The sequence below is a fragment of the Phodopus roborovskii genome, unplaced genomic scaffold, assembly GCF_943737965.1.
Source record: "Phodopus roborovskii unplaced genomic scaffold, PHOROB, whole genome shotgun sequence".
NCBI classification, from domain to species: domain Eukaryota; kingdom Metazoa; phylum Chordata; class Mammalia; order Rodentia; family Cricetidae; genus Phodopus; species Phodopus roborovskii.
Genome location: NW_026126072.1, coordinates 12,689 through 36,950, shown reverse-complemented (window position 1 = coordinate 36,950; position 24,262 = coordinate 12,689). Strand labels below are relative to the sequence as shown.

Below are 24,262 nucleotides of genomic sequence, written 5' to 3'. Positions count from 1 at the left end.
ATGATAAACTGATTTCCATTTATAAAATTTCTAATGGAGCTCCTGTTGAATCACTTTGGTGACAGACAGGGCTTGTTTGTATGGAATTTAAAGATAATATATAAGTTGAGAAACATATTCTGATTTGTCCCTGATAAGATTTCTCATTGCTACAAAAATGTATGGTTTTCCTTTCAACAATTACACAGGAAAATTGAGGTTCATTAAAACCACTTAACAGAATATCATTCTGTTCTTTTTTTTTTCCAAGGTGGAGGCTTGTGTATGGTGCTGAACATAATAAAATGTGGCACTTACTATTTTTTCCTTATTTTATTATCACTGAGAACTTGATTAAAACAGAGATGGTGCTGCCAATTCTCAACACATGGTCACTGAATACATTAAGTAAATTACTCAGTGAAAAGGAACACATGATGTGCTCATAAGAATATCTAACAATTGATTTGCAGAAATACTGCATATATGGCAAGCCTGAGTGTTTGCAAGCTTTATGCTCATTAGATTTTGTTGTTGTTTGCTTTCCAGATGAATATGAGTTGTGGCACCAGGCTAATTTCAAAGTTGAATACATCTGTAAATCATAACATTTTTTTGTCTATTTACACTAGTTGTTAATAGTTATAATACCCCAAGCAAGGACTATGATCAATGAAGCTAAAATGTTACTGAAGGTTTTAGTTATTGAATTTTCAATTTGATTTAATTTATATAGACTTCTATTGTAAAGCATATTTCAGGTTCATGGTGTTTGGTAATCATAAAATTTCAAAGGCTACTTTATATCTATTATTTGTAGATCAAGTAGATTTTAATAGTTAGATTAGCAAATGTAAAGATACAAATTATTTAGTAATACTTGAAGTTTATAAGCAGTTGTAAAGTTTTCTTTTCAACATAATGATTGATAAACATGCTGGTTTTTATGACCACGACCTTGGTAAGTATCTAGATATTTAAAATTATTGACAGGAGACTTAAATTTTTAAAACAAGTTGTTCTAAGGTTATAATTGTCTTAAAATAACCTATTTATTGAACTGATAAATTTGTCCCAAAGTGACCTTTGAATGAAGTTGACTGTAATCTAGCTTTCAATAAAATCAAATGATAACCTAATAATTTGAATTTATTTCTCATTATGATGATAAATATCTGACAAAAGTAACGTAAGGAAGGGTTTGATTTAAGTTTCAGCATAAGGATACAATCTATCATGTTGGGAAACCAGTAGGCTCCTGAGGAAGCTGGTCATTTTGCACACACAGTCATGAAGCAGATGGGAGGAATGCTTTGCTACACTTGCTTTCTTCTTTTTGTTTAGTCTGTGACATATACTCATTCTATTATTCCAGTTATGTTCAGGGTAAGTCTTCTCTCTTCATTTAAATATCTCTACAAATACCCTAGTAGATATACCCAGAACATTGTTTCCTATATGTGTTGATATATTTATAATTTATTAAAACTTGCCTGAGGATTCAGAAAGCAAAGTCAGGCTCAAACTATAGAAGTCAGGTGGTAGTTGTACATACTTTTAATCCCACCACTTAGGAGACAGAGGTAGATGGATATCTCTTAGGCCACACTGAGCTACACAAAATGTATACAGTCTTAAAGAGAAACATCTCATAAAAGTTGATCTCAGCACTTGGTATCACACAGCTTTAATTCAAGACTCATGAGAGCTATTTAAGACAGGAACAGCGTCTCAGAGATGGAATTCATTCTCTAGCCATATGGAAGATAGGAAGATACTCAGTCTCAGGGTTCTCCAGCCACACTAAGGAGATCCTAATAGTCTTGGATTACAGTCTGAGATCTAGTGTAGTAAGCATCACCTTCATCATGAGGTAGACGTAAGGATTAGTGACCAGCTGCTTTGCTTTGCTTTTCTTCTGCTTGAAGCTTGAACCCCAATATCAGTCTCTGGGTCATTTCTTTTTCCATAATACACCTATATGTTTATAAATGTCACCAAGATGACAATCACAAGTTCACCCTATGTAAATTTGATACAAAAATATATCACTCAAAAATATTCCAACACTAGTCTCTAAACTCTCACCATGTCATAATGCAAAATGCATTTAGTCCATCTCTAATAGTCCAATTCTTCTAATGGTTGAATATTGCACAAGTGCACAAATTTTGACTGAAGAGTCCCTTTTGAAATTTGGATAATTTATTAATTTTATATCTCTATAATTACAATGGCACAAAATAAACACTCCCATTATAAAAACAAAAAATTATAATATAGCTAGAAAAAACATATCAAAGAAAGAACAAACACAACAGAGCTTTCACCACACGCTACATATCCACTTGAGCATATTGGGCTTTTGGTGATAACATCTGGACTCCAGTCTATATCAGTAATCACAGTTCTCCAATTCTGTTTCTTGAAGCATGTATCACTACTTTTCTAGAAGGTCTTGATTCCAAACATGCAGCTATACCTGATAGATAGCTTTCTATCCTTGAATATCCAACATCTTGAGTTCTCTATTGCACATTATACTTTATCTTCCCAACTTAATGTAATGGTCTTTCAATACCTCTTTACTGGGCATCTAAATGTATACTGATTCTATTATTAGGAGTCAGTGTGTTTCTAGCTGCAATGGCTTGGAAAACTTCAAAGCTAAAGCTTAAAAATCAAAAAACAAAAAAACAAAAAACAAAAAACAAAAAAAAAAAAAAAAAAAACCAACTTCCCTAGGTAGGTTTTTTTTTTAACCAGAATTCTGTTTATCAGTTCAGGTTGTCTTGTTACTCTGTTTCTGAGCCCTGGACTCCAAACAGGTAATCTTGTTTATAGTTAACTTAAGTCTCACTACACTAATTATTCTCACCAGGCATGCCCACAGACTCATCTCTCGGGTGATTCTATATGTATCACACCCATAGTCCCCTTAATAAGACCAAATAAATTAATTGTTTCACCAATTTGTACTTGGATGCAATCCTTAGTTAGGTCTCTTCCTTGTGCCTCATGAGGGATGAATAGGCATTTGTTATCATATGTCCAGGAAAAGTAACATCATAAATTTCTGTAAGAAAAAGTAAAATAGGTTGCTTTGTGTTTCTGGAGATTATTATTTGGAATATAGTATATACGTTTTTGGTAACCTTAGAATGCACACATATATAATAACTCAGAAACATATGGTAGATAAAGAATAGCATCAGCCGTATATTGAATATATAATTTTAAAAATGAAAGAGGTTCACTTAGACAAAAATAAAGCATTTTTGATGTTGTATCCTTAGTGAATCAATGTAATTTTTAAAGTTGCACATAATTAAACTGAGACTATTTGCCAAATGCCCATGTACATTTGTGCCCCAGTGATGCAGGTAGTAGAATTAGCCTTCCTATTATATCTTTATTTACATATAGAATTATTAAATTCTCATTTGCTCCCAAATTTTTATTTAAATGTCATCAATGCTATGTGAAAGAAATTTTGCAAGCTATGTGGTAACAAAAAATGCATTCACTAGCCAGATATTTCATTATTCTTCTGTATATCTGATTGAAATGTAAAGAACGATGAGAACTACTTATTTATATACACCTGAGGATACATTACCATTGTCTGACTTATTAAAGATGTGATATACAGTTTACTTTTTAGTCATTATAAGTCTAATAATTTATCTATAAATATAGGAAAATATTATTTCCCTTCACTAAGAAATTTTAAGTACTAAGGACAGTCTATATAAAGCATACTTAATCATTCAATAAAAATTAGATATGGTGACACTAGCAATAATGATGACAATGATGTAAAAAGTAGTTAAGTGTCCTAAAATATATTAAAAAATCTATAAAGAACACATGTCTATCCCATGTCTATCCAAAAAAGATTTGGAATGAGTAGAATATCACTTTATCTGTGTCTCTATTTTTCCCATTACCACCTATCCCAGATGACACAAACACTTAATAAATATATCCACACTCACAAACAGAAGAAGTGTGAGATTTATATTTCAATTTAGCAACTCTCCAAAAGCATAAGGGATGAGTTTTGTTTCAACCGGCCACAAGCATTTCCAGGAAGTAGGATACAATTCCTACAGTTAGCATCTTATGTTATATTTAAACCAGAGCCACCAAAAAAATCAACTATCTTACTGCAAAATCAATAAAATAAAACAAATGCAACATACACAAATGATTTCAGTTGTTTTAAAGTATACTGAGGAATCGTAATCTGAGAAAACAACCAGGAAAAACTCCAAATGTTGTTTCACTCTATTATATATACCGAATGATCTGTCTCTTATAGACTTTATCTTTCTCACTTGGTTTTGTTCTCCTTTTTACAATGTTTTTTAAAAATTTAATTAAACAAGCACTCATAAAAGCAGTTATCAAAACATGCATATGAATCCTTGTTTTTTTGGCACCCTTTCTCTTTGCATAAGAATGAGGATGGAAAAAGTACTTCACTGGTATCTTTTATGCAACAGAAAACTGTTAAATAAATGAATTAATTTTCCTTACATCTTTAAGATATTTGTGTTTGTTTCTTTTTAAGTGTCTGGACAAGGCAAACTTATTTTTGATCAAGACTGTGCTTGGGAAAGTAAACAAACTAAGACAGAAGGTGAATTTGAATTTTATTCTAACACAGGAGGTGTGTCTGTGTCTTTTCCACATTGGCTGATATTGTTTTAAATAGTTATTTATAGAATTCAATGCCTTTATTTCTAGAGTAATACATTCTGAGAAAAATTATTTTGATATTGTCAATTTCAACTTAAATACTTGTGCTTCTGTAGACTTTATCAAGACCTACGAAACAAATGCTTCTTCAAACTTCTGCGTACTTTTCATATGACTCAATGTCTCCATCTGTTTCTGTCAGATTTCCACGCATCTTCAATGCAGAAGGTAACCACGTTTTACTTATCTGACTGTCCCTATCTATGGAATTTATTCTGGCTTTGAAAATATTTGCAATGTTATATAATAAACTAGTCTGACAATTTTACACGTTGTTACAGATAACACTAGCTAATAGTGAACCAAGTACTGTGTCAACCCAGATACGGTTAAAAAAGTACTTCATAAAATAGCTTCAAAAATAATAAATATTGGAGTCTGGAGAGATGACTCAGCAATTACAAGCACTGGCTGTCCTTACAGATGACACAGGTTTGATTCCCAGCACCCATATGGTGGCTCATAATAATTTTTAACTCATGTTACAGGGATTTAATGCAATCCACTGACCTTGATTGGCACCAGACATATACATAATGTAAAAATAAATGCAAATAAAACACCAACACATACAAAATTTTAAAAATTGAAAAATGCCTTTAATTTTCTTATAGTTCTACACTTGATGCAGAAGTTCTCTACTTCACATTATAGATCATGTGAGGACCTCAAAGTTTCTGTTCAATTTTAGATATGTTTTCTTTTAGTTGTTATAGTTGCACTGTGTGTGTGTGTGTGTGTGTGTGTGTGTGTGTGTGTGTGTCTGTGTGTGTGTGTGCCAGTGTATATCATGTATATCAAGGTCAGAGGACAACACTGTGAACTCAGTTATTTCTTTTACTAACAAACTGGAATGTTCTAAGAATTTAATTCAGGCCGGTCATAATGCTTAATGCTTATATCATCTGTGACCAGTATCTTTACCTGCTAAACAACCTCTGTGCCAAATTTTAGGTTTTGTTTCATTTTGATTTTCTATACATTTTTTTGGTTATTTTCCACCTTGAACTCCACTCCTACTCATTTCCCAGTCCCTCCATATCTGCCCTTCACCCTTATAGTGTTCCCCAAAAGTAAAATGAAAATAATAATTAAAAATATAAAACCACTTAGTTCTTCCATCTGTAACACCTCTCCATCATCTCTTCATTAATCTCAGTGTCACTAGGTGCTACAGTGTGTCACGAAGTATATCATTTTGTTCAAACAGCTTTACTTGTAAATATTAATTGTAATGTGTTGCTGGTTTGATTCAGGACCTCTGACCTTTGGCTTTTGATTCCATCAATACTGCATCATCACCAAAATTTCTCTTCCATATCCTGTTGAGTCATGGAGATCCTGTGGCTATGATTCCACAGGACCAGTCCCTTCACATTGTAAGGAGTAGGTTTTTCCACCTGCCGCTGGTCTTGTCCTGCTGCCTTTCCAGCCCCAATTAACACAGAGAGAACCTGTATATGATATAATGCTGTTGGCCAGGTACTACTTCCTTATCAGCTAGCTCTGTCTTAACTGTTAACCCATTTCTGTTAATTTAAGTATTTCCATGTGGTTTCATCTTACCAGGGAATGGGGCTGGCGTCTGGTCTCCCCATTCTCTCCATGCTCACTCCTCCTTACTACTTCCTGGAATCCTCCTTGTCCTAGTCCTGCCTGTCTTGCTTTCCTATTGGTCAACAGTGCTTTATTCTTTAACCAGTATGAGAAACATATTTACAGAATGACATCTCCCATCATCACATGCTCCAGCAAGTCATAGATTGGGTAGATGTTGGGGTGAGCCAACTCAAAGAACTAAATGTAGGTATGGGTCATAGCTGTGTTGGTCAGTCAGGGCCTCTGCTGAGACTGTACCCCTCAGGCCAGATTTCCCACTGCACTGGCAATGAAGGGCAGAACAAGACCACTTATGAGGGGAAAGGCCAACTCTTACAGGACCAGCAAAGAGCAGGGCTGGCTTTGCATGGCCTTCAGATTTCAACACACTTGGTTCACATGGACCTAAGCAGCAGTTTGGGACCAGATGTCACCATGATCATGGGTGACCACATAAGCCAGGCAGAACACAGTGGTGCCAGTGGCAGCATGGCCCTTGGACACCAACATGGCCTTAATTGGTAGCCCACACCCCAGGCATCCACATGGTCTTTGATGATAGCAGGAACGATGGACACCTACACAGACTCTAGCTGTGATATGGCCACAGACCCAGACATGGCCCTTAGCACCATGCCTCTGGGTAATATCAGAGGTCTCTCACATCTTCCAATTCCTCAACATCTTTACTGCTTCAGTTCTGCCTCTCTGCATAGCACATGCATTGCTTGGCTTCTCTTTCTCTTCCATTTATCCACCATACAGTTGCTCATTGTATTGGGGCCCTCCTGCCTGCTTATGGGTGTTTTCCACCTGCCCAGGTGAAGCAGCGCTGGGTCGGTCTGTGTCCCAATTTTGGATTTGTTTCACATGTTTTATTATGGAATACAGGTTGAGGAAGCAACAGATAATAAGCAACACTCTTTTCACAAAAATCACAACCCAGTATTTAAAAAAAAAAAAGTCTGCAGGATAATGCATAATTTCCTAAAGTCTGGCTTAAGAACTAGGATTGTGCTTTCAATATCACACTGCCTACAAGCAAACCACACAGACAAGATCAATTATGTGCCAGGCACAACACCAAATTTATTTAATTCTATCAAGCATCTCATAAAATTGGCATAATTCTGCTGATTGTTTACACAGCAAGATTGAAAATCATGTAGAAATTGTTTTATCTAAAATTATGCAGGACTGTGGTTTAAATGTGTCTCCCAAATTTGGAAACGTGATTCCCTAAACACTTTTGGCATGAGATTTCATCATGAATGGTCTGTACTAATGAATGGATTAATCTCTTTGTAGATTAATGGATTAAGGGGTTATGGGAGTGAATGATGTAATGGCTCTTAGTCTTCATGTGATGCCCTCTGAGGAAATAAAACTTCAGAGATTTAGGCTGGTGAGATGGCTCAGTGGCAAAGAACACTTGCATAAGGACTGTGTGTCACTACTTGGTATTTAATGAAAGATTATAGGTAAGACACTACAGATTTTGAGGATAAATTTTAATGAAGTGAGCCACATAACTATCTTACAAATGATTTCATGGAAAAAAATTTATCAGTGCAATTTAAGGTGATACATTGAAGTTTTTTGAAACACACCTATATATTTCAGTTCAATAGGTTTCTAGTGGTGAAAAATTGGGGATTCCAGAAAAACAAATGTTTGGGGTATAAATTAAAACTTGATTCACCTGGAAAAATGAGACTCTTACATTTAATATACTCCATGTTTTTTATAAACTCTTTTCTATTAAAGCCTATGTTTTTCTGAATTTATCTCTGTATCTTACATATACTCTAATTTATTCTAAATATATTTACTTGCAGATAAACTATGAAATGGCTTCTTAAGCACTCTATTCATTTCTAACTTCACAATGCTATCACAGTTGCATTTTCAAAATAACTTAAACCATGACATTTCTTCTAAAACCTTCAGTGATTTTTATGTTGACTCAATAATAAATTCTTAATCCTAATGTAACATCTAAGGCACTCCAAATTCTACTCTCAAACTACTTGCCCTCATTTATATTCCTGTAAATCCCTTTATATTTGTTACCTTGCACTCATTTGCCCTTCCCCAAGTACAGTCACTCAGCATAGGTATTTTATCAGATATCAGACAACTTTTTCTATGTCCTTTTACATAATCGCTGTGTTACTTGGCTTCCAAATATGCAAGGAATTAAATTTAAAATTTACTCAAATTTTTAAAATTAGATAAATATTTCACATTACTAAATGGAGAATATCATTAAACTTAGAAAAGATATTTTATTATAGATGAAAACTGTTCAATGATTTAATGCGAGGAAATAATACATCTTAAATGTGTCTCATTTAAAACGTTGAGTGTGATGAAGCAAGCCTATGTTCCTAACACTTTGGAGCAATAAAAACAGAAGGGCACCTAGAGCTCAGTAGCCCATCAGTCTAGCAGAAAAGAGGACTCTTTGGTTCAGTGAAAGACCTTACATTTATAAATCATAAAGGAGACAGTGACACAGGAAAAATACCTAACATTAAGCTCTGGCTTCTACATGTGCATGCACAGGTGAACACACACTTGCACACACAAAGAAAATTAACAATCAACACTCTTTGATGCTTCTATACAACTTTTCTTAGATGTTTGCCAATGTATCACTTTGAAAAGTTATTTATTTAATTTATTACTTTGTATGTGATAGTATGTGAGTTTTCTTTGTGGTATAGGAAAAGGGGAATTTTAAAACCAGCCCACCTTAATTTACTTTGATTAGATAAATATATTTGCAGTCAATGCCTTTTATCTTATGATAACTATTCTGGAGTTCTGTGACTTGTTTTGATTTACATGGCCTTGTAAATTATTAGCACTAATGAGCACTAATGCATGCCTATAATCCAAGTATTTGTATACTGAAGTGGGTTTTCAAAACTTCAAGGTCACTCTTAGCTATGCAGTGATTTTGAAGCCACTTTGTGACTCATGAGATCCTATCTAAATTAATTAAATGCACACATAAATAAATTTTTTAAAAGATAATACTTAGCCAGGCATGATAGTGTATATCTATAACCCTTGCATTCGAGAGAATCACAAATTTGAGGAAAGCCTGGGCTACATGGAAATATGCCTCAAAATTCTCCATCTTCATAAAAGAGGACCTAAAAATATCATTTTATATAGTCAGAGGCTAGGTATTCAGCAATGGCACTCTGGATGCAACAGAGCCAAGGAACTCACTACTTTCTCAATCTAAGAATCTGGAAGCCTGTGACCTAGAAAAATTAATTATACGGTTCAAGTTAGTAGACAAAGGCTTGAAAGCTCTCTGGAGATAAATTGCTATAAACCCATGTTAAATAGCTAAAGGACCTAGAGTCTGATATCTAGGAAGGATGGCAGCAGCAACACAGTCCTTAACTCTGGAAATAAAACTTTCACATACTATTGAGCCTCTTCTAAAAATTATTTTTTCCATATGGACTCATATCTATTGCATGGTGCTAATCATATTCAAGGCTGTCTTTGCCCTTGCCACTGTTTTCCTGCATTGTCAATAATCTCTACAAATGTCCTCATAGACAAACTGTAATGTTAGCAAGATTACACGTAATACTGCTCAATGAAAAAACTCTGGTTTCTATCTTTCTCTTCCCAAATCTGTCAGCTATTCACTAGTAGGGTTTAAAATGGTTCTTGAGTTCTTTATATATTTTGTAGATCATCCCCATGCCAGATGTGGGGCTGGTAAAGATCTTTTCCCATTCTGTAGGCTGTTGTTTTGTCTTATTGACTGTGTCCTCTGCCTTACAGAAGCTTTTCAGTTTCAAGAGGTCCCATTTTTGATTGTTCCTTTCAGTTTCTGTGCTCCTAGTGTTATATTTAGACTTACTCTGGAATATTGCCCAGGTACTCCCAGGCATCCACAGTCAGATTAACTCTTCATCTCTGTTCCTCAAGAGGTTTCTGTGACCTTTTCATATAGGACAGATGTTGACTGACTGACAATTCATTGCATGAATGTGTTCCTAATATTTTTGTGCTAATGGAAGGCAGAGAGGAAACAAAAACTTTCTTTAGTGAGGACCTCGTGATGATTCAACACTGTCCAGCAATGCAATGTGGGTTGAAACAAAAAGGTACAATATTCTGTATATATAACCTTTAAAATGAATTTATTACTAAAATGGGTGTTTGTATGAGTGTATGCACATGTGCATACATTTGTATATGTGCATGCACATGTCACAGTACCCATGCAGAGTTCAGAGAACAATTTCATAGAATTGAATTTTTCATTCTCTACATGGCTTTGGGTAGTTAAAATCAGGTCATCACTGCCATGCATTTATCACTGAGGTATCCTGTGGACCCTCACATAAAATTTAATAGTAGTTTGAATCATAATAAACAATTGATGCATAAGTAAATGTCAAGAGTATTATTTTTTATTTCTATAGTCAAATTCATTAAATGAGTATTTTACTCTTTTTGAAAAGATTTATTTATATAAATCATGTATATGAGTATTCTTTCTGCATATATGTCTATACACCATATGTATGCATGTAGTGTCTGTGGTGACAAGAAGAGAGTGCTGCATCTCTTGGATATAGTCATATAGCCATATAGTCGGTGGGTATTGAAACTAGGACAATTGGAAAAGCATCCAGTGCTCTTAAATACTGAGCCATCTCTCTAACCCTCAATAATATTCTAAATTGTATAAAACACTATTTTAAAGTGTATTCTTCAAATATTTTATGATGTAGTTACAAATATTAATCTCAAATTTCAGCAATTTTTCATCTGTTTAGACTGTTAAAAGATGCAGTAGAGCGAAAAAGCAGAAACTATTCAGGTGTTAATATTTATAAGTTGATTAATATTACTCATCTCTTCTGACTCCATTCCTATCTCCTTTGTTTGTTAGCTCTTCCAGCTAAGAACTGAAATCTTAGCTTTTGGTCTACAGCCAGAAACCAAAAACTAATAGGGAGAGGAAAGGATATTTGAAATTCATATATTTAAATTATATGAATTTAGGTCTTTTTCTTACTTGTTTAATTAAAATCTGTTAGAATAATTTATACAAGTAGTCTTTCTTATATTCTATAAGCACCACATTTACTTTTATAAATTCTGTGTCCAACTATATGTTATATACTTTAAGACTGCATAAAAATCGTATCTACTATGTTTTATGAGCAATCTAAAGTAATTTCAAAACTAATTTTAGATAAATATGATATTTAACTTGATTATAACATAACCCAATTCTATAAGATACTGCTGTGATTTAGTAGGAATCAGAAACCAATATTCTTGAACAAAATTCTTACCTCTGGCTTTGATCAGCCAGCTACCAGGGCCTGGCACCTTTTGAAGTATTACAAGGAAGATCATTTCTCACTAGTGGTTTAATGTTGGATGAAGAGATAGCTAGACTGATTAACACTGTTAGCCAATTGGCAAAACTTCAACAGACATTATTAAAACTTCTAGCAGGATTATTTTGGGAAAAGAAGAAGAGTGCTCCTCTCTTCTGGGGTCTTAATCTTGGTCTTAGTAAAGACTTGTGATCAAATTAGAGGCTGAACTCAACTCCAGGAGGGAATGTACGTTCAGTTAGTTTATCCGCTTACAGAACTGTGCATAACAGGAATAGACAAGTAAATCTATCATACCTGTTTCAAGACATGAACTATTCTTGATTCTCTTAAGCCACCAGTGGGTACCAAGGTGAAGAACCAACCCCCTCTAATTACTTCTGTGAGCCACTAGAGTACCTCAAACTGTTTTACACATTACTTCCCTCCAACTAAGGATATGTCTGTGTACTTTACCCTAAACTAGTAGCCGGCATAGGTATTGCCATGACAATGGCTATAACTATTTATGTCTCTTTTTGTGCTTATATCAATTTTCTTAGAGTGGCATCTTCATCATAGTTTGTGGATTACTTACACTAATCTGAGGACTAAAAATGCCTTTTCCTATAGGGATTCCTCCCAGGCCACCTTGGATCTCTCTAATGCTAATTCTGACTCACTCAACCTACAGTCCTATGTCCAACTAGTAGGCCTCATTTCTTTGAACTTTGTAAACAGGAATGAGAGATTTGCTGTGGTGTTATTCCTCTACCTCTCACAGAGAGGAATCCTTTGTCATTAAGATCATACCAATCACCAAGAAAATTCAATCACTTAGATTTAGGGGGTATCTGTTTTACACTTACATAAGGAGGTCTACTTTTCAGGTTTCCTGTATTTAAATCATATATCTATAAATATTGGAGACTCCCCTGGTAGAATTATAGCATATCAATCTACTTTCTGTAGTAGTTAGGTATATATTAATGCCTCTAGGGTTGATTTCCAAAGTTCTGCAATACTATGTATGCCTCACTATTGTGCCATTGAGTATATAGCAAGCCATGCACTGTGCAAGTGCAGCTGAATAATCCAAGACACATGGATTGATGATATCTAATTTTTTAGGGATACATGATGAACATAATGATATAATTAAGCAAGAAAAATGTCTCATTAACAACTCTCTTAGGCATGAAAAAATATGAAAGCCCCTATATTGAATTCAAGCTAATAAGCTAGTTTGGATACTGAAACAATCAAATATGGCCTATTGAGTTAAAATTAGGTTGGCATACTACAAGAGCCCTTATCAGAGATTTGGGTCTGCTAGGACTTATAGGACAAACACAGTACACAGCAAACAAAGAAAAGTACTTGATCCCTAGACCCATGGAAGAAGATACAACATCACCGTGTATGTGCCAATAATGAATATATTGAAAAAGAAATCAGAAAAATTCTTATTCAAAACTCTCAAGAATATTAAGGATTAAATCTTTGTAAGAAACAAGTCAATGGAGGAAATGAAATATACTAACTGTTCAACTGAGAGTAGAATTTATTGGTCTGAAAATTTGGCACTCTCACACCCTGTGGCTCAGCATGTGAGGATAGAAGAAACTCCAAGTGCAGGGTCTGAGAAGAAATTCTTATATGGAGGGTAGAGAAGGTGAGGGACCTGCCTTCTCCATGCCTGAAAAAAAAACCCTTCTTTTCTGAATAAAATGTAGTCTTGAAATTGCACAATGGAAGATAAGCCAGAGTGTATGTTTCTTTCAAACTCCAGGCTTCAGGCTAAGAGATCAGTCAGTTACATTGTCGTTTTGTGTGTGATTTCTGGGCTCCAGGACATATGGGGTTTGGTTGAATTTTGGAATTCCATGGCCTCCATGTTTCTTGAAGCCTTGGGCCTGTTTTATAGCCCTGGTTTAGAGTTGGTGTATTTTATTTATTCCAGACCCTTTATGTGCAAAAGAGAGGGATGCAGTTTATTCTTGTTGGCAGAAGGGCTGTTATTTGGAAGTTTAAGTGTCAGGAGTGGAGTGACTCTAAGAGAAACCTTGTTCTTATTTCATCCTGTCTTGTGGATCAAAATATAGTGGTAATTTAGACCAGTCTAACTTGGTGAGAGAAATGAATACATTGGAATTTCTTGTAGCCCATAGATGATAAGATATTTACAGGAGCTTGGGTGAACCTTAAATAGGAGTGTCACTACAAAGTTCCATCATGAACGAAAATCCATTTTAAAGTATATCATGGAGTTCCACTTACAACTAATCTTTTATTTTTTATGTATGTTAGCCTACCCCTAAGATGTTTTGAAACAGGAGGAGGGAACAACTAGAATCCCAGGTGAGGATCTCCTGACTATCCATATAGAGTGTCAAGATTTCCATTGCAGCTATCATAGACCTGGATATCACTGCACTGCACTGCACTGCTCTGCTGTAGTTGCTGTAGATGCCAAGACAAAGTCCAAAATTACATCCTGCCCAGACTATGACCAGAGGAAGTTGTGTCATACAATACTTCCTTGGGACATAGAAATAGGCTACAACAATATTATTATGACTCCAAATTTAAGAAAAAAATATCAAAACTACCTCTTTTTCAATTGACAAAAGATGATTACAGTACATATAAAGAACTTCCATTGTTAAAGAATACAAAGTACTCCAATTATTCAACCATCAAAAAAGTCGATTTGGCTGTTCTAAAAAAGAGTAAGTTGAAAGTTCAAATGCTTACATTAAAATTATTCAGTGTTCTTAGCCATAAAGCATATACAAGTCAAACTATATTGGAATTCTCTCTTATCCCAGTCAGAATGTCTATCTTCAAGGAAACAAACATCAAATGCTTTGGGGATGTGGTGCAAAGGATTTCTTTTATTCTTTTGATATGAATGTAAGTTATTGTTAACTGTCATTGAAATAAGAGTGGAGGTTTCTACAAAAGTAAATATGAAACTATCAAAGAGCCTAGCTATATCTGTACTTTTATAGACCTGAAAGTATCAAAGTCAGAACACAACAGAGACACCAGTATACCCATGTTCATCAGAACACAATTCACAAAAATCATGATTTTTGTCAGCCTAGGTGACAACCAAATGAATGAAGAGATAAAGATAATACAGTAACACAAACAATAGAATATAAGTCACTAATAAAAATGAAATTATTTCATTTGAAGGAAATTAGATGAGACTGGAGATTATCATGTTAAATTAAATAAACAAGACTCAAAAAATAATATACCTTTTTTTAAAAAAAAGACATGAGTAAAAGAGAACTATTTTCAGGGGATGGTATGACAGCAAAGAAGGGAGGGGGACAAGTAAGGGTAATGAAGGATGTGAATATGATCAAGCACATTTTGCACATGAATGAAAATATAATGCAAACCATTATTTTGTGCAATTGAACACATATTTTTAAAGAAGTAAATAGATACAGCACTGCACAGAATAGAATTTATTGTGGTATTTATTGACAGGAGTGTCTTCTAGATTGCAGCAAGAGCAAGCACATGGATGATGTTTTTGGTGAAATGGAAAGTGTGAATGCTGATTACAGCAAATGTGACTACATGATGGCCAAACATTTTTAATGACACAGTAAGGCACATTGATGGTTACTGTTTCTTATAAAACTCCAAACAATTCTGCAATCATCTTGTGCACATATAATTTGCTAAGAAACAATGGAAATACAAGCTGTTGTTACTCTGGGGCAATCATTGTTCAATATGACAGTGTTCAGCTTACATTAAGCTTAATCCATATGGCAAGGTTAAGTCTGAAACTGTCTAGTGTTCTTTCATTGCTTTGAATTTTTCAAAATGAGCACTTTCAAAATTCATGTTTTAATGACTTTTACATCTTGAATTTTAAGGATAAGTGGTATAAATTATTAAATAAAACCATTAAGTGTTTTTCCCTTAGAAAGGCTTATTAAAGTTATAAATCTTAAAGTAAAGTCACAGTTTATATATTTTAATTTAATATCATGACAATCATCACTGTGGAAACTAATCACATTTTTCTTCAAATAAGCATCAGAAGCCATATTGGTGCCACTTGCTTGTAGTCCCAACATTAAGGAGGTTAATACCAGAGAGATCACAAATTTGAAATCATTCTGGGAATTATAGGAAGTACAAGTCCAAATTGAGCTACATAGAAAAGCTCTGTGTCTAACAAATACTTCAGAACATTATGTAGCATGTATTTTGTAATATTAAAATGCTTAGATTTAATAATATATTAATAGGAAATATTAGTGAATCATTCTAGATAAGGGTATCTTCATAAGCAATAATAAAGATTTCTATTCCTTCAGAGAAAAGTATCAAAAAGGGCATAATTTATACTTCTCACTCTAATTAATTTTACTTTATGATCAATTCAGGGCAAAAATGACATTATAATGAGTGTAGTCATAAAAGGAAGTAAGACATACTTTTCAGCCCTTTCAGTGATTTTGCTGTGTAATAATGCATTCTTGCTAACACAATATCCTCCAAATACCAACCTCTCCATCCCCATATCTCTCAGGTACTTTCCCACAAATTACTGGATATTATGACATTACTCATACAACAGAAATGAGAGAAACTCCACAATCCATATTGAGTCAAAGGATTGTTGAAAAAACATGTATATGTCCTTAGGAGTTTGGATCCCCAGGATTTACATAAAAGCCAGGCAGGCTAGGCAGCCTTTTGTAACATCAGTCCTTGGGAAGTTGAGACAAAAGATCATTCACTAGTCAGAAAGCAAGCTAAGTAGATAAAACAGAATTGGTCAGTTTAGTGAGAGACCCTGCCTCAGTAAGTAAATTGTAAAGTGATAAAGGAAGAAACATGACACCATGTATACAGACACAGGAGTGTGCCCCATGCACATGTAAACACCCCCATGCAGACATGTACAGACCACACACACACACACAATGGAAAATACAGAGTTTTAGTGATTCATATACTATACTCTTTCTCATGCTCTCTCTCTGTATGTGTGTGTGTGTGTGTGTGTGTGTTGTTCTTTTTAAATTTCACTGAGGGTTCTTAAGTACAGGGGAAAAAAATGGAAGGGATTGATATTGCTTGACATTCTTCTCCTCTGACAAGAGGGCAATCATTATATGTGTAGATATATAATTTTTAAAAAATTATCCTTAAGTCATTCTAAATAAATGCTAACCAGGACTTATGGTTGACAAATACAGATACGTTGGTAAAAATAAAAAAAAAAGGCAATTACATTAGTTCTCTGATTCCTCACACACTTATTTTGAACAATTCCTATTCCTTATGCTGTATTCAAACACATTTTCGGGCCCCTCCATCTTATACTAGAAATTATTATACTTTGGATTAAGCTCCCTTATCTTTCTTAGTCTTAGCTTCAGTTATAAGCTCTGTTTTCAATATATCTCAGCTTACTCTCCATATTTTGTTTATCTTGAGAATGCTGAAACTACATCATAGTGAGTTTCAAAGTTCATATTAGCTACATATTTGACTTCATTGAGTGGTGGAATAAGTGAAGTATGCAGTAATAACCACCTGAAACTGGAAATGGGAAAGGGAAGATATGACTTTGGAAAGCTGAAGCAAGTGATATAAGATTGTAATACAAGAATGAGAATAATCAACAATAAGTGTCAGATATTTCAAAGTAGCTGGAAGAATTTTTATTATTCTCATCAAGAAAACTGATAAATGGTTTATGTGATGGATGTGAATGCTAAATACATTTGCTTAATTGTAATATACTCTATACATGTATCAAAACAATAATTGTACTCCATAAATATTTATAAATATTGTACATCATTTTTAAAGGAAGCATGACAGTGAAATATCAGGGAGATTAGAATGGATTGTGTATTTCTTATTTATCAGGCAAATGCATAGAAAATATGAATGTGCAAAAACATATGCCCAAATATACATATACATATATCTCATATAAGAGATCACATTAATCATATTATGAAAATTTGTAGGCTCTTTACTATGCAGTAACTCAGAAGATTATTCTAATAATATTATGAATTAATATTTTGATAGAATATTATTCATCTAGGAGAATTATTAAAAACTTCCTTAGGCATTCTTTTTTAAACTTTTAATTTATTTGTGTGGATATGATTCTAGTGTGTGTAAAACTATACCACATGTGTGCCTGATAACATCAGAGAAAAAGATATAGGATTGGAGGTAACTGAACCCATAGATGGTTTTGAGACACCATGAGCATCTACTCTTTAAGCTCTGATCCATTTCTCCATCCCCATTGACTAATTATTCTTTGAAAGAATATTTCTTACATTTAGTTTTAAATATATCATTTTCTCCTTTTCTTCCCTCCATGTCATCCTATATACCCATTTATTGTTGTGAGATATATATATATATATATATATATATATATATATATATATATATATACACATATATATGTGTGTGTGTATGTATATATATATGTATATATGAATATATATTTCTAAATACATAAATGCAGCCTTATCAACCTTCATGTTACATGTATGTAAGTATGTTTTCAGGTGACCATTTGGTATTTGATAATTTATTGGTGTGCTTTTCCCTGGGGAAGACTGTTTCTCCCACTCTCAGTATTCCTTAGTTGCCTGTGGTTCTTTTGTAGGGTTGAGGTCCTTGGGCTTTCTCCTAATCATCTTGGTTTGTTTATTTAGGCAGTTACATTGTTGAGAGCTTATGAATGTAGTTTTTTACACTCCTAGGAGATGTAGTTGCACAGAAAATTCCCTGATCCTCTGACTCACACAATCCTTCTATCTTCTTTTTTCTCAGTGATCCACAGGCCTTATGTGTGAGAGTTATACTTTAGATTTATCAATCAAGACTATGTTTGAACTAGCATCTCTGTTAAAAGAACACACCATGCTAGCTTCCAAAGGATGGAATCAACCAGTAGACCTAACCAGCCATAGTGCCTATGGATCTCAATAATGGCCAACATGTCACTACACCTAAGAGTGGAGTAGTGGAGCATATACCTTGGCAATCATCAACAATTCTGTAATTTGCTTAATGTTCATGTAACAATAGGGGAATCATGCCTGATGCTGAAAACCTAGCCATAGATAATGAAGATGTGAATCTTGGAAGAGAATTTACAATCACTTTGCTAAACCATCATAATTCCTAAATGTATTCTAAATATATGTCATTCTACCCACAGATAAGTACACTCATGTCTCATCAAGGAAATTTCTCTGTGCAACAGAGACCATTATAGGAACAATAAGAATTGTTAATTAGAACTAGCATGCCATACAAACACCAAAATTTCAGGTTTAATTTTTACTTCAAACTGTTTTAGTCAAAAAGCCTGGAATCTATTTGCTTCCATACAGTTTCTGTTTTCCTTATAAAATTTTATCTTATAAGTAAAAAATAGTCTTTTATTATAAAGATAAGCTAGTCGACATTATGAAAATCAAAGGTAAATGGGTGAAACTAGACTATATCATCCCGAGTGAGGTAACTAAGACCCCAAAAGACAAACATGGTATGAACTCGCTTATGAGGGGGTATTAACTGTAAAGTAAAACATAATCATACTACAATCTCCAGCACTAGAGAGGCTAGGAAACAAGGAGGGGAATACTCAGATCTCCCTGGGGAGGGGAAATAGAAGAGATTCTTTGGGTAGACTGGTGGCAGGTGGGTGTGAGAAAATGAGGTATCAGGTGGATTGAGGCAAGAGGAGAGTACTGAAAGAGATGACTGGAAAGGAGGTCATTGAAGGGTCAAGTAGAAAACTGGTACAAGGGACACTCCAAGGAATCTTCAAAGATGACCCCAACTAAGATTTCTAGCAATAGGGGATACATAGCCTGAACTGTCCATCTCCTGTGATCAGGCAAGACTACCAGTGAGGGACTGGGATACTAATCAGTCACATAATCTTCAACCTACTGTCTGTCCTTCCTATTATGGAATATGCTGCAGTAAACATGGCATATGGATTTTTTTAAGTGGCCAACCAGTAACTTGTCTAGCCTCAGATCTTTGCCACCAAAGTAAACTCACATCTTACACTGACTACAGTGCCAGGACCCAGAGGCTAGATGGATCAGAGACCTAGGATAGAACCAAACATGACTGGAGAAAACAAACAAACAAACAAAATAAATGTAATGATGCCTAACAGTATTTTTGCTATACTCAAAGATTGGTGCCTAACAAAATTGTCATCAGAAAGGTTTCATCTGGCACCTGATGGAAGCATACAGAGACCCAAATCCAGACATTAGGCTGAATTTAGGGAATCCTGAAAGACTGTAGAAGCCAGAGGGGTCAAGGGCATCATAAAGAATCCCACAGAATCAATTAACCTAGACTCATGAGTCTGACCTAGGCACTCTGCATATATGTACATTTGTCTTCTTGTGAGACTCCTAACAGTTGGATCAGGGGTGTCTCTAACTTTCTTTTGGTTTTGGATCCCTATTCCTCTTACTGGGTTGCCTTGCCGAGCTTTAATACAATGGGAGATTCTTAGTATTATTGCAACTTGATATGTTGTCATTATCCATGTAAGGCCTTCCCTTTCTGAATAGAAATAGATGAGTCAGGGCGGGGGAGGGATAGAGTAGAGTGGGGGAAAGGACTGGGATGAAATCAGGGAGGGGAGAAACAAACAAAAACAAAAGCAAAAATATACCATCAAAAAGATAAGATAATCTAGTAAGAAATAATTCTTGCAATACAACTAAGATAGCCTTAGGAAAGGTCATTGATTCATTTCAATGTTGTTAAAATGTTCATTGTGTCAAAAATATGTAAACACATTTCCATGGTTCTCCCTATGAAATTCTTAGATTATGATTTGTTAGCATGCCAGCATGAATTTATGGAGTATAACAGGTCAGCAGAATCTCTTGGTTTATGCCTTAAATCTGGCCTGTTTACTTAATTTTAAATATTGCAAATTTAAATTGTAACACTCTTGTTACAGGCAATTGCCTGAAATATAAAAACAAATTATTTTGTTTCACTTAAAATTATCTGTGTGCTACAAGACTGACTCCAACTAACAATTTGAGCAACAGTGAAAAGGTTACCATAAATACCCCTCCCTAATAATGAGATCAACAACTAACTCATCCACCATTATGGAGCCCTCATCTAGTACCTGTTGGAAACAGAAGCAAACACCCATAACTATACACTGAGTTGAACTAGAATCCAGATGCAGAGAGAGAGAGACAAGACCAGGTTACAGAAACACATAGGCAGCTGACCTGAACAAGGAGGAGCTAATGGGCCCCCATAGTGATAGCTGGGAATCCTTCATGGGACTGACTCAGACCCCTTGAATATGGGGCTCAGTTAGAAGGACTGAGCAGTCTAAGGGACCTCAGACAGTGGAACCAGGATGTAATCCTGGTGCTCAAAAGGACCTTAGGAACACATGCCCCCAAGGAGAGATACTCCCTTAACCTAGAGACAGGAGAGAAGTCCTAGTCCCTACTTCAAATGACTTCTCAGATTTACATGACCCTACCTGGATGGCATAGCCCTATATGTGCAGTGGAGGAGGGTGGGAGGGTAGGGTGGTCAGGGTTCATGTGAGGGGGAGAGAGGGTAAGAGGGAAGGAGGAAGGGAGGGAGAGGGAACTGGGATATACATGTAAAATAAAAAATAAATGAATTAAAATTTTTTTCTGTGTGATTTATACTGTATTAAGGTTGATTGGTAAAATACATATGATAATCTTAACAAAACCAGAATATAGTAATGAATTTTTATGAACTTCACAGTTAGGTTCAAGTCAATCTCTTTGAACTTACACATTTATTGAAAGGGCAAAGGAACAAAAACTAACTTAAAGATTCTCTTTTATTTTAGAGAAAATTGTGAATTTTGCTGATAAATGCTTCTCTTGCAAACAGTAGATACTGTTAGAATAGGAAGGGGATTGATTTTTAATTGGTAGTCAGAAATAAGTGATTCTTGAAATTATAAGATGAGGCAGTTTGCATTCTATAAATTACAGCTAAAATCAAACTTTCGAGAGAATGAACTAAAATAAATCTCATTTTACTAATGTGGATATTGAATGTCCTCAGAAGTTAACTTCTAGCAGGATAAGTGGCAGACATAAGACCACTGAATTCATATTCTTCCCATTACTGTAGTCTATTTTACCTTAAAAATCCCTAATTTTTCATGTAGTAAATAGTGTTTATTCCATGTACTTTTAGCCTCAGGTTATTTTTATCTACTTTAAAATAAGTAAAAATTAGGAGAAACATTTCACTTTCCTTAAACTGAAACTTTACCTTTCCTATCACAATAAAGTTCTCTCTATATTTTATATGACTTTTAAAAAAATATGTTTGGGATAGTCACTTAAATAATTAACCCTCCATTCAGGTTTTTAGTCAGCTCTAGATTGAAGTAGCCCTATATTGATAAAATTGAATCAGACTTTGTGGAATTTAGCATCTTTTGAATGTTTATGTAGAACATTCTGAAGCAGCAATTAAAATAATTAAGGAGGGTGAAAAATCTTTAGCATGCAACAAAGATTTCTGCAAAATGTTAATTTCTGTCAAATAAGTGAATCTATGCACAGATGCCTCCTGACAGAGGCTGTGATTTCAAAATGCTTTGCATGCCAAATAACTTGTTTACCCCTTCAATGTTTGCCAAGTTTACTGTCAATTTACAAATAATTTCCATTTTGCTGTTTATTCCACTGCCTTTTGATGGATATGTCTTGCAGACTCTTATCTAGCATGTAGACAAACTAATTAATATTTTCCCTTCAGGCAAAAATTTTTTTCTTCCATCTAAATGTGGGTTAGATTCTTATTCGTTTCCATATGCTTTGTTCTGTCAATCATGTATGTTTCTGAGTTGCTAAAAATGTACCTCAATGGATGTCAACATTCATATTTATACTACATGCACACAGACACACACATGCACATACGGGCAACAGAGAACAAGACAGAGCAAAAGAGACAGAGGCAGACACAAAGAGACAGATACAGTAAAATATATGGAGGCATAAAACACAGATATAATTGTAAAATACCTCTGTGCTAGTAAGTAGATTTGATAAATCACTTTCATAGTAAGTATATCATACAAGAAATTATTGTTTTGTTCTGTATTATGTTTGTCTTTACTATATTTGAATACTGATATTTATGAAACATAAATTTTTTACACTACTAATGATAAGATTTTGGGCCAAATCTATTAGCTCAATATCATAATATAGAGAAGCACATTGTGAAGATATCCAAAGATATTTTCTATGAGTAAAATTCTATTATATTTAAAATTATTATGATTTTCATATTTATATGTAGAGGCTTACATAATAAATATAACTATGGTTAAATTTTAATGAATGATAGAAATGTCTAAGCAAGAATTTTCACATAAGTCTACATGAAAAATCAGATCTTAAGTAATATTTTAAAAATAGGTCATATTGTTATATTGAAAAACATGAGAAATGAGGCAGCAAGATATATGACAAAAATCTTGACTAAAATAAATTCTCCTAAAACAAATAAATAAGGAATATCTTCTTTTGCACAATCTATATTTGTTAGTGGTTTATGGGCTTTAACTTTAACATAGTAAAATATATAGCAATACAGTTATTAAATAAGAACTATTGTTAACACTATTTTAATCCATTAACATTTAGCAAGATTTAAAGAAAATATTCCATCATCTATCCTATCTTTGTGAGTCTAAAGTCTTTTTTTCAGTTTGCCAAGATGTGACTGTTATTAACTCACCAGATTACAAAAGTAACATGGACAACACCTTAGTTCATCTGTCTAATAAGCCTGTTTATCTAGTCTTCCCTGTTGCCAGCGTCACCACCTTCCACAAAGTGAGTCTTATTTTGTTCATGGAGAAGACAATTTGAAGGGACACAGGCCGTTGTTGTCTTCATTGAAGCATTTTCCCACTGTGTAGATCTCATGTATCAGGTCCTCCATGCAGATAATGCCGTATTTACCAAGAAATGGAGCAGTCAAGGCATTGTCGGTCAAGGCAATTCCCTTATTGATTTTGTCATAGCAACGTTTGTAGATGAGCTCATTTACTAATTTAGTTGGGGTACCCCCATGTAATATATGGTTCCACAATCCTCAGCATGGTAATTGAATCCTTGTTGAGCTTAACAAAGGTGGCATTGAAGATCTGACGAAGACGGAGCAGCTGAAACACCTTGAGGACCTTTGGGCTTACAACATTGATACCTCGGATTCGGATGACAAATGCCAGCTTGGGTTCTGCAGGCACATATAATTTCCGGGCTTTCCTTGCCATCCTAGCCATGCAAATCTCTATTCTGTACATCTGCCTGTATTCCTTGTGGTGATGCTTTGCCTTTTCATCGATGAGCTTCCAAAGTGTCTTCAGTACAAACTTCTTCCTAAAGCCCTTCAACTTGAAATCTGCGAAATTCCTTCACTTTTTCTTAAGGGTTTATGGCACAGAA

At 34.5% G+C, this 24,262-nt stretch overlaps 1 pseudogene; it reads right to left on the bottom strand.

Moving 5' to 3' along the window:
• LOC127218385 (heterogeneous nuclear ribonucleoprotein A3-like) overlaps positions 1 to 24,090 on the bottom strand; it is a 57,173-nt pseudogene extending 33,083 nt beyond the window's left edge.
• Between the last annotated feature and the right edge of the window lie 172 nt (positions 24,091 to 24,262).